The sequence below is a fragment of the Rhipicephalus microplus genome, unplaced genomic scaffold (genome assembly GCF_043290135.1).
Source record: "Rhipicephalus microplus isolate Deutch F79 unplaced genomic scaffold, USDA_Rmic scaffold_19, whole genome shotgun sequence".
Lineage (NCBI taxonomy): Eukaryota > Metazoa > Arthropoda > Arachnida > Ixodida > Ixodidae > Rhipicephalus > Rhipicephalus microplus.
This window is the reverse complement of record NW_027464592.1, coordinates 6,667,627-6,680,476: the sequence shown is the minus strand read 5'-3', so window position 1 is coordinate 6,680,476 and position 12,850 is coordinate 6,667,627. Positions and strand designations below refer to the sequence as shown.

General features: G+C 42.1%; 1 long non-coding RNA gene across 1 annotated transcript; it reads left to right on the top strand.

Annotated features, from left to right (window-relative positions):
• The first annotated feature begins 6,626 nt into the window (after positions 1-6,626).
• Positions 6,627-10,075, top strand: LOC142785221 (uncharacterized). The gene is made up of 2 exons (XR_012888875.1): positions 6,627-6,774; positions 9,424-10,075. It is a non-coding gene; the product is annotated as an uncharacterized LOC142785221 (long non-coding RNA).
• The last annotated feature ends 2,775 nt before the right edge of the window (positions 10,076-12,850 follow it).

The window sequence follows — 12,850 nt, the reverse complement described above, 5'->3', positions numbered from 1 at the left end:
CATTTCTGCAAGTCTTTGATTGATTGATTGATTTGTGGGGTTTCACGTCCCAAAACCACCATATGATTATGAGAGACGCCGTAGTGGAGGGCTCCGGAAATTTTGACCACCTGGGGTTCTTTAACATGCACCCAAATCTGAGCACACGGGCCTCGACATTACCGCCTCCATCGGACATTTCTGCAAGTCTTGACTGCGGCCACCAGGTCGACGTAATATTCATTGATTTCGCAAAAGCTTTCGACACTGTTTCACATTCTAAGTTGTTCAAAAAACTCGAAGCCATCCTAAAAAATTCCAGTCTAGTAAACCTAATTGCCAATTTTCTGTTTAATCGCTCCCAATACGTTAGCTTTAACTCTGGCAATTCATCTCTAATCAAAGTCACATCAGGGGTACCACAAGGATCCGTTCTTGGTCCTTTATTATTTGTGATTTTTATTAATGACTTACCACAATCTATTACCTGTAAATTACGTCTCTACGCCGATGACTGCGTTCTATATAACACCATTAACTCCGTTCAAGATCACTATCTTCTCAATGATTCGTTTAGTGCCTTTTGCTCATGGTGTGACACATGGCAAATGAATATCAATTTCCGTAAAACTGTCTTGATGTCGTTTACTACCAAAACGCAGACTTCCGTTTTCAACTACTCTTTCAATGATCTGATTCTCCAAAGGGTTTGAGACTATAAATACCTTGGCGTGATTTTTACCACTAACCTCTCCTGGTCTAAACATATCAATTCAGTCTGCACCAAATCTCTTAAAAAACTAGGCTACCTAAGGCGTACCCTCAGAACTTCCCCATATGAGACTAAATTACTTATGTACAAAACACTAATTCGTCCAGTTCTTGATTATGCCTCTATCGTTTGGTGTCCGTACAAAAAAAGAGAAATAAAACAAATTGAATCTGTGCAAAAAAAAGCAATCCGTTTCATTTGTCGACGCTATGACCATCATTGTTCGCCTACATCCGCCATTACCACTTTAAATTTAACCTCACTCTCTACTCGACGAGATATCGAGTCGCTCAAATTCTTGCATGGCATCGTTCACTCAGTTAACCGTCTCTCCGATAACAGCTATCTTACGTATGCTATGCCAACCGTTACTCGAAATAATCATGCCCTAAACCTCGCCCATTTTCACGCACACACCAATCTATTCAAATTTAGCTTTTTTCCTAGAACCATAGAACAATGGAATTTACTGCCGGGTGAGATTAGGAGTGCACCGATAAATCAATTCCTGCCTTCTCTTAGAAGTCGTATCTAACCAATAGTTCCTTGCTCTGTTCTATTAATATGTACGTCCCGCAGTGCCCATTCATTGGATGTTTATTTTTGTACTGAATGGAAATGCCATGTATATTGTATTTTTGTTCGTGTGTTATTTTATATAGTGTTCCCGGAAGTGGTACTTTTGTAATTCTCTGCTCTGTTTTTTTTTCACCCACTTCTGCCATAGCCCTTAATGGGCTGCAGTATGTGAAAATAAATAATAAATAAATAAGACTTCCTTCTCAAGGACGTAATTTTGCAGCACGGAACCCCACGGCAGCTGCTTACAGACCGTGGCCACACCTTTCTTCGAAGGTCATAGCCGACATCTTGCAGTTCTGTAAAACTAGACACAAGCTGACTACGCCATACCACCCGCAAAACAATGGACTCACGGAGCGCCTAAATAGAACTCTTACAGACATGCTCGCTAAGTATGTTTCTACCATCCACACCGACTGGGATCTCGCGTTGCCGTACGTCACATTTGTCTACAATTCTTCGCGCCATAACACTGCCAGTTACTTTCCATTTTTTCTGCTGTTTCGCCGAGAACCAACATTGCCTCTAGACACCGTCATACCGTCCCCTGGAGTTCCGACCAGTGAATATGCCATAGACGCTATCACTCGGGCCGCTCACGCACGCGAAATCACACGTACACAGTAAACCGATTCTGACCCTTAAGGGTGTCAAAAGGGTGCCGACACCCTAAGCACACCCTTTGAGCACCCTATTCGCGTCTCAGCACCATACAAGCGGAACCTTAAGTGTGAACACATCAAAAGGGTGGAAACTAGGGTGCAAAAAGGGTGCAACAACTGATGGGTGCTGATGAGCACCCATTAGGGTGCACAGTCGCCGACAAAGCTTTGTGAGTAACGTGGTCATAGAGCATAACCAACAGCTTTTAGATGTCTACTGGTTAGACACCATGGTCTCATTAATAGCCCCACCGCAGTAACGGATATCTGAATAGCGATAGTGCCCGACTGAACGTAAGTTCTGCACTGGTTCTTGCATTCTTGCTACCTTTTTCTCGTCGCCTCACGGTCGGTGCTGACCAAGCCATGCGCTACAAGCTCACTAGCCAATGGCGGAGTACGCCGCTTGTAGAGCTACAACAGGATTGTGACTTACACATATAGAGCTCTCGGCCTCGTTTGCGCCTAACATTGAAAACAAAGCTTCGTTCATGACAGTATATATAAATCATACATTTGTTAATGCAAAGAAATACAAACCAACAAGACCGTGGTAGATAAAATAGTTTTTGTGTTGTACAAATATTTGTTAACCTTACAGTGTATCAGTTGACACGTGTTACCAATTTTTATGGCGGGCTATGGACTTTGACGTTTTGATATTATAACATTAAAGAAACGTTTTCTTGATTTTGTTCATAGAAATATTATTCGAAACAAGTTAAAATGAGACTTGACTTAAACATTTTCCTATAAAAAATTCACTAAAGACAGCTAAAATATTGCTTGCCAACTAATACGCATATTTTGTTGTGAGAAATTTTGCTTGCTGCCTGTACTTTGTACTAATATGCAACCGCTTTAACACTGTTTTTAACAGCCAGCTGAACCACACAACCAATGTACAAATGTTAACAAGGTATTGGTACAAGAAATACACAAGCAAGCAAACGTTTCAAATTTCGCGCGCTCTTTCACATTTCAAATTTCGCGCAAATACGCGTTATGTGATTTTGTCATTTTCAAAGAAAAAAATATTCCACGCAATACACACTAGCGTATCTTCTATTTTCACTAATTTTTACTTAAAATTTAAGCAGAAATTATGTATTTACTTATCATATAAAAAATTGTGTGCGCAAATGCGGATTGGTGGCGTCAGCAGGACAGAAATGGCGGTATCTTCCTGGAGGCCGCAACGGCCGTGTGCCACGCGTTTAAAGTCGATTTTCTATGTTGTTCAAAGTGTGCTTGCGCTGTCTTTCGTGTTCTGTCGGTGCTGCTTGTTACGAAGATGCACTATACTCAAGAGAGGACCGGCTGCTTTGTACCGTCGAGCGCTCGCCAAACTAAAAAGGTAGGTGGATGTTTCTGCTGTCGAGGCTTTGTTTTTTGCTTCTCCGGCCAGGCCGCGGCGTGCTCGATCCAGGCTGTTGTGCTACCGCTCGCGTCCTCGGCGCCTCCCGCGGTTAACACCGCAAGCGCTATAGTATAATAACGTTGTGAACTAAGGTTTTTCTAGCTGGTAGACGATAAGTGAGTTTTTATTAACGTAGCGAGCCTGCTGGCGTGTCTGATTTCATTAGGCTCAAGTCTAAGCTCAGGGACGTTACGCGCGGATGAATTTTTTCTGTGGGGAAGGAGGTTAAAGCAATGTGCGCTGTGATGCTGTGAGTCGGCGGGCGATGCTCTTCACGCTATGAATCACTATATTGCCACGTTCCATTTCCCAAGTTTTCGTTATCGTCCCAAAACACCACACGATTCTCAGCGCCAACCGCGCCTGCAGTTTTCCAGAAGGTTCCGGACTGTAGTAGATCATTTCGATAAGATCACGCCCACTGTGCGAACGATACAGATTGTTCTGGAACCTACGCCACCGCCAGCGATAACGCTAGAACATTCGATGGCAAGAGTATAAATGTCGACACGCTTCGCCGCTTGTCAGTAGTTGTTGATCGAAGGCCGACGCTCCGTTCGCCGCTATCAGTCCGAGACTGCTTGCTATCTGTGCGAGACTGCTGCTGTAATTGGACTTTCCGTTTACCGGGCACAGGTTCGCCCAAATAAACAGTTCAATCCCAACACGAAGTCTCCTGTCTTCGGCCACGTCACGACCCCCGTGACAATATTTTTGCAATGCCGTCGGACGCCGTTCGGGGACTGCGCATGGAAGCCGTAAGCGTGGTCTGTGTGTCGCGTGCGTTTGAGTATTCCGGTGATTCGCGTTGAATTAGATCTTTACGTATTTAATTTAGAAGAATGGAGAAGAATAACGTGGTGTCCGCGTTGGTATATACGCGGCCTTGTTCGTTTTCTGTGCCAAAGAGGTATATGAAGAAAGTTTTATATGTTACGCGTCCTCTTTTCAACAGCTACATGATCATTAAATGTGTGTGACTACTATAAGGTAGATGTGTTTTCCTGTGTGACCAAATGTGTTTGCATCCACCGGGCACGTATAATATTAAATTACCGTGATATTCAGCCTATATAAGTGTGCGTAAACTTGACACAGCGTGCTGTAGGTGCGGTTCTCAAAGCGTGCAGTTACGCCTGGGTCAATACATTTTCTCTATGAGTGGCCGCATAGCCGTACCTTAGCTGTGCAAGCGCTAGGTTGAGCAGTAGTTCACTCGTTCGAGTGCAATTTTGGTGGTACTGCTTGTTCCCCCCTGTTCACATATCATTGCATTCTTCTGGTTTGTAAAAGAATTGTGGGCGCTGCAGCCCGCTTTGGAGTTAAAACTTTGCCGAATACCTATACGTCTACAAACATTCTAAAACTAAGTTCTACCCAAACTTCCAATGACACTTTCGAATACAAGTGTAACGCTTTATCTGATATCATGAATTCTTTATGACCTCGCTGCAGATTTACAAGTGACCTGTGATATGTGCAGTGTATGAATGCCTAATTTATTGCTCAAAACACAATAAGGTTATACATCACAGTATGCGTGCCAAAGGCGTGCATATGTTGCTGCTGACATGCAAACTTAGACATTGTATTTATCTAAGAATGAACAAATCTAAACTGCCATTTTTTGAAGATGTATGCATCAGACCAATTCAATAATATCAAAAATAATGTTCACCAAGTGATTGTTGTTTATTGCCTTGCACCGACGTCACTAAAACCGCCTTGTTGGTACTTAGACCACATGGTGGGATGCAAGATTTATGACGTCATATTGAATGTTAATGTCACATGGGATGCAAGGTAAATTGTTAGTAGCATACAGAGGCCAATAACGTTATGGCCTCATCGTTATCATAATTAAGCAGGTTAGGCAATATGTGATTCTGCTGCCTTTACGTCATGTTGGGAAACCATTACGTTATGTAGCTATCAGCAGTGTCTGAGATCCTGGTTGCCGTTCAATATTGCAGAAGCTTGCCTTCTTCATTGTGATGGCATGGGGTTCAAGATGGATGTTTTGTCTTAGCGTTTCCGCTATTCCTCCCCTATGGTCATTAGACAGCGTGTGCTGTTTGATTAGAAGTGAGGAGTAGTGCCTCTTTAGCCAACCAGAACAATTTAGATAAATGATCACTATGAAGCAGCACACAATATTCATTTAGTGAACTCAATTTCAGGCAAATTATAAACGTCCGAATGTTAGCCGTTTGAAGAAAGCTTCATTTGTTGAACTCATGAGAATAAATGGTAGAGAAGGAAAGGCAGGGAGGTTAGCCAGACCAGCAAAGACGGTCTATCACCCTACACGGGGGAACAGGAAGATTGAAGTCCTGTCGCAGTGGTCTAGTCGCTAAGGTACTCGGTTTCTAACCCGAAGGTCGCAGGATGATATTCCGGCCTTGCTGGCTGCTTTTTCGATAAAGGTGAAAATGCTGTAGGCCTGTGTTCTCAGATTTGTGTGCACGTTAAAGAACCCCAGGTGGTCGAAATTTCTGGAGCCCTCCACTACCTTGGTAAAAAATTCATGTGTCAGTATTGCTTTAATTTTATGCTTTATCTGCAGTGGATGCATATGCGCATACTGACATGTATATGCAGTGGTATTGCAATTTTACGGAATAAAATATTCATATGGTGCATATTGCATGGCATTTACTTAAGAAACACATCACATGGGTATCATACCTACAGAAATGCAAATGTGCCTCTCTGGATGCACTCGTGCATATATTTGGTCAGCTTCAAGAACAGAATTTATTGATTGCAAACAACAGCATTACTCACGCATGCTTATCTCTTAATTACGCGCAGTCGATACAGCTAAAAAGGGGTGTCTTCATCTAAGAGTTCTAACTTCATCTTCGTGCATGAATGAGCTATAAAGGTGAATGAAAGTTCACATGTATGACATCGACATGAAAAGCTCTGCAGCAGCATGTTTTTCGTTGTATTTATATTGCAGCATGCCCTTTTTGTATTTCTCAGTTGCGTGCCAATAAATATATGTTGGCCATGCGTTTGTACCCATTCACTGCAATTTGGCAAGCTGCGTATGAAGTCTAGACAAACCTCACTAAAATAATTTTTTGCACTGGTGCAGAAATTCTTCGGCATGGTCTGTCATTTCATTTGAGTGAGGCTGTTGAAGAAAATTTCCTGACAAGGTCAAGGAGCCCAACCACCAGCGAATTCTGAACCATTGTTTCAAGCATCAGCTCTGTTCACCCTGCTTATGCCCTGTGCCTCACCAAGCTACTGGACGCTGCCTACTTATATGAAGTACTCTCCATATTCTCCTCAGTTTGGCAGCAGTGTGTGTGGTCTTCACAATGCTTGCCAAAATCATTTTTGCATAGGTGAGACACCTATTTCTTGTTTTAATTGTGTTAGTATTACTGCACGCACTCCTGCCAAGCAAGAGTACTAATGTTTCCTGTGAATTGTTTGTCATGGTAAACAGAGGATTTCAAGCACAAAATTTATACTGAACTTTGGTCCTTCAAGAAGTGTGGAACGAAGGTGGTGACAATGTCGACGCGCTCTCTGTAGAAATAAAGGCTTTGCATGAAGAGCCTGTCGCACCTTGAAACAGGCACAAAAAACTTCCAGGTGAAAATAAGCAACTTCAGATGAAAATTGAAGAATTCACACTGTATTCAAGGTTGAACTATCCGACATTAAAGGCGTCTCAGATGAGGGTTTTCTTTTGATGCTGTCCGAAATTTTTGGGCGATCATAGAAAAACCATTACTTGTGATGATATTGACACTGCAGACAGAGTAGGAACAAACAAGCCTAGTTCGAAAAAGAAATAGTAGTGCATTATGAACGATGTTACAAATGAAATGTTCTGGATAAGACAAAAAACTTACGTCTGTCTACAGTGGCCTTTCCTTTTAGATCAAGTAGTCCTATTTATGTCAACGAACACTTGACAAGACAAGGTAAGCAGTTAGTGAGAGCACGAATGCAAAAAAAAACAAGTAGGATGGAGGTTCAATTGGATGCACAGCACGAAATTTATAGCGAAAAAAATTGAAAACATTAGCAATTTTAAAGACTGCCTTCTTAGAAGATCTGGCGAAACGCTGTGTTGATGCCTTCAGAGCCACACTTTTCTTGAGCTTGCAATGTCAGTAAACTATGACTGACATGGCAGAATTTCGATACCTAGATAGTGAAAAATTGTTACCTAGATAGTAAAAAAGGCCACCAGCTATCTTCAATGCCTTTACCTTGAATGCTCTTAGCATTATAAATAAGACTAGTTGCCTGTGTCTCTATTTCCATGACATGTCGGTAAAATTTGATGCCATTATTTTGACATAATCCTTGTATTTTTTTTTGTGCGATACAGCCCACCAAAAATACCAGGGTACAATTATCATGGCATTGTGTAGTTCATGAAATAAGAAAAAAGAATAGCGCTGTACATCTAACATTAATTTTTGGCCGATATCAATAGACTTCCGTGTGTTAAGCCCTGTGTTGAGTGTCTAGTAGTACGACTTGGGGGTTTTGTTTGCAGCAATTAGCACGCCTCCATTAGGTCATAAGTAGGAATTTCGAGTTTCTGGAAACTAGGTAATTTGATTTTTCTGTCACAGATGCACAGACGATTTTTCGCTCACAACCAACGGGGCAGACGCCGGCGGTGGGTTTTCTGCGACACGAGCTCTTCAACGCTACCATGTTAAAAAGCTGACATAGGCAGCATTGACCAAATGAATGCAAAGAATAAAGTCAAGTGTCCTAGCAGGAATCGAAACCTAGTATTCTGCTTGGTAATTAAGTATTCTACCACTGAGCCATGCCCAGCCTCGGTTATCCTTTCTAAATAGTCTCAAATGTTTGTGTAACATCAACTGTCATTGCAGTACAGGCTATCAAATTTTTTAACTATTACATGTGCACTCCTATGATGCAGCCGTGAGGTCGAATCAAAGTCAATTGTAGTCAGGCACCATCCTGTGAAGTATTTGTGTAGCAGTGTTGAGGGCTACCATCGTCGCGAGTGCCAGCGCAAACACCAGTGCTTCATACCAGCCTACCACTTCTAGTGTGGCTAATATCCATGTTTCTGTTGGCATCGTTACGAAACAGCCAATAACTGCTAATGTTGTCAAAGGTGTGACATCTCCCCATAACAAATGAAACATATGCGGCTGTTTAACGTATGTGTGTGCGAGAATGTGTACTTATATTGAGCTCCACTTCATAAAATCGCTCAATAAAAAAATTAAAATACATGTTATGCGTGTTTCGCATAACATCGATTCCCAAAGTATGTGGGGTCTGCCAAATTTTTAGCATCAATTTTGTAACCTAAATGCTACCATAAACAATTATTTATTGAACATGAACAGCTGGACTGCAACATACTAAGCTTTAGGTATTAGGAAAACTGAATATGTTCATGACTACAGCATACCTAACAGGCAAATACTAGTACTACAAACATGACACACTATTGTAGAGCTTGATTGATATGTGGGGTTTAACGTCCCAAAACCACCATATGATTATGAGAGACGCCCACTATTGTAGAGCTAGACTAGAATATTGCTTATTGGCACTTTACAATTCTTTAAAAACCCTGATTAACTTCAGTGCTTTATTCGGTTTGTTCAAATCGGACGTGTGCAATTACTTGATGAATAGCTTTTTTACTCAAACCTAACTCATGTTTCACGTGTGCATCATGCTGAATCATTGCTCAGATGTTTCTTGTGTATATATTTCATTTCTACTATGCTGTTTGTTTTTGTATGTGAAATCTGTTGTACATGCTACCCTCTGTAGGCCCCCAGGTACTGTCAAGTTGTTTACACAGTTTTTTGCCTGGGGGACCTCCAACAAGCATGTTTTCTGTTGAAAACAAAGCGAATTTTGATGCTGACTTCTACTCACATAGAACTAAGAACACTCCAGCATGACAAAGCATATTGTATCTTGGACAGTCTGTCTTGTGAAACTCTTTGTGATTACTTCTGTCTTTATTTTAGGCTTCCGGGTGCGCATGTGCTGTAGAGAAGGAGCGCCCTGACCACACTTTTGTAAAAGGAACGAAAGTCGCCTGGGCAGCTGAAGATGGATTGTGCAAGTGTTTGAATGATCACATTATATTAATCCAACACCACTTGCATTACTTTGCCAATATTTGTGATTTTGTAACGCACAAGTTTAGAAACACACACACATATATAAAGGGAGAGCTGTAAATAAGCCTTGAGCAAGTTTGTAGTCAAGGCTTTTAGCATGATGATCAAAGCATGTTATATAAGCCCACATGTTTTACCACACACCTACTTTCCTATCTATTTTCTTTTTCAATTTTGTGGGCACTGGCAACACCCTCAATAAGCGCCTTTGGACTGCTGGTGCCTCTAACTTATATTTTGTTGTTCTAAATAATTTATTTGTTACCTGCTATGCAAGGAGGGAAGTCAGAATGTTAAAAGTTGAAAAGAAGTCTCGTCACAAAAAAGCTGTCTACTCGTAAGAAAAAAAGATTTGAAAAACAGAAGATTGATCCTCACTCACAAAGATCTCACCATTACAATCGATGCAGAAGGTCATAGCTCATGTTTACTATTGTCAATCTTTTTCGGTTGTATGCTATGTACAATAAAATAGTGACTATTTGCATCATGTTAATTTTTTTGTCGTAAATTTTTGTTGGGGCCTAATATCTTGCATTCTAACATGCATAAAAGCTCACGTCTGCTACACATAATTTAAAAGAGCGCAATGTGGTAAGGTTCTGTATTTAGTGCATATTATCTGTGTGTCTTTCAAAGTGAGTATATGGCATTTGAAATAATCACCAGTATTCGAAACTTGTGAATTTTTAATTTGCAGGCATGCATGTCTGTATGGTGACCAAGCATCCATAAATTGTGCATGCATGTGTGCAGCAAGAGGACTTGAATAGATTACATTCATTCTGGACCAAAAATAAGTAGCACAGGCCATATATGCACTCTGGGATCAATTTCATGATTATTGAAAAACACATATTTATTCAAAATACCTTGCTTTAAGGTATATATTTACATATTGTCTACTTCCTTGAACATTGCACCATGCATCCGGCACTCTGCCGAGCGTTTCTTGGGGGCACTTTGGTAACTAGTACACAAACGTACAGACAGCTGTAAGTTGGCCTCCACTTTGTTGACTGCTGGAGAACGGCGTCTTCGCCAAATCACACTTCCTTTGTGGTGAAGCTAACTTTGCTCTTGCAACAGTACAAACTTATCTAAAATTCAACACTGTTCTTCAGAAGTGCAGCTTGTTCTATCCAGAGCAGCCAAAAACGAAAACCCGAGGAACAGCACCTGGACAGGGTAAGGCGCAATTGCAGCACTTCTCGATAACAGTGCCGGATTCTCTATTTGCCTACACATAGAGAAAGCAAAACACTGAAGCCAACTTACCAGTAGCTTCACTGCAGAAACACTGTGTATTTTAAAAGACGATGATGTAAAACCCCACCTAGAGCTGTCACTGTGTTTCAATGCTAGTTTCATAAGCGCCTGTGGAAGGAACTCTGTGGAGGGCCGGCCGCGTGCATGGTGCACGTGCTCAGGGTGGAATGGACGACTTAGTACATGTGTTCAAGTACTAACAAACCGTATGTGGGCTGTCACTCAGCATGGTCTACAGAGTATACAGCAGTCTGCATTTTTAGCCATCTCCAGCATCAATCCTAGATTTGGCCCACTGGTACGTCGATGTGGAGCATCCTTCCAGCACCCATTTGAAAGGGTGTTATGACATCACACCACCTTTTTTTAAAGGGTGCACTCATTACACCCTTCAAAATTTTTGCTCTGCACCCTTTTCTTAAGGGTGCTGAGCTCTGCACCCTTTCTCAGCACCCTTTTTTGAACACCCAATAGGGAGCAGAGGGTGTTCGTCTGGCGACAAGCTCATTTACACCCTTAAGGGTCAGATTTGGTTTAGTGTGTACTCGCCTTCTGACCTCTCAAGAGAAGCAAAGGCGCTTGTATGACCAACGACACCGTGAAGTACACTTTCCGCCCGGTTCTTTGGTACTGCTCCGGTTTCCGACCCGTCAAGTTGGCTTGTCAGAAAAACTGCTTTCTCGCTACACAGGCCCATACCGAGTCCTGCGTGTGGTTACGCCTGTAACATATGAAATTGGACCTGCCACCCCGTTTCCTTCATGTACTCAACAGGCTACGGATATTGTACATGTTGCGCGCTTGAAGCCCTACAAATCTTCTAGTGACGTTGACATTTAAATGCGCCGAGACGGCGCTTGCGCCGCCGGGGGTTATGCTACATGCATATATATTGATATTCTAGGGGGCGATACGCGTGTGTTCCTGACGAGGAAGACGAAGAGTTGTCTCCGCTCACTCGCTGGTGAACCGGGCACGCCATTACCGCTGGTTTTGAATATATCTAATCCCCAGCCACGTCATTACGGCGTCTCTTTTTTTCCGTAACAATATCATAAAAAATGTCACATGTATGTCTTGAATGTCATAATTTACAATTCGTGGTCCTGCAGCTTTTGCGGTTGTTTTGTTCACATTGCATGTTGCACAACTGGTATTGTATGACATAATTGCATGGTGAACACAAGCAAAAGACCCTTACATGAAAGTCATGACATGCGCGTCATGTACCAATATGACTACATGCCATGTTCATAATGGGCTCGCAGCCATTTTGCTAGCGTCACATGTACCAAATTTGGTATTCAAGTACGTGAATAGATGCCAAAGATATGTGAGTGGTTCAAACAAGATAAACGTGAGATGCGTGTAATATAACAACATTACTACATGCTTCACTCACTATGCGCTGGCGGCCGTTTCGCTCGATTGACTTATACCGATTTGGTTTTACGGGATGTGCATGAATGACGAAGATTTGATACTGGTTCCAACATGATAAACATAAGATGCGTGTCATATAACAACATGACTACATACCACGCTAGCTTTACATCTATCAAGCTCGATATTACGCGACACGAACGGGTGGCATAGGTAAATGGCACATCCAAACATGATAAGCACGAAGTGCGTATTATGTAACAACAGGACTACACGCAACACTGAGGATGTACTCGCAGCCAATCCGCTTTCACATATGCCAAATTTTGTTTTACGTGGCACCAATATTGTGTTACGTGGCACCATGCGTGTCATGTTATAACATGACCACATGCCACACTCATGATACGCTCGCCGTCGTTTTGCTAGCTTCACTTATACCAAATTAGGTATTACGAAACCTGAATGGATTACGAAGGTATGTGACTGGTGCAAGCATGATAACTATGAGATGCGTGTCATGCAATAACATGACTACATGCCTCACTCAAGGCACCAATACACTTCGACGGCACCACGCGAGCGTGTGCGCCGGCGTTCGTTTCGTCGCGTCACGACG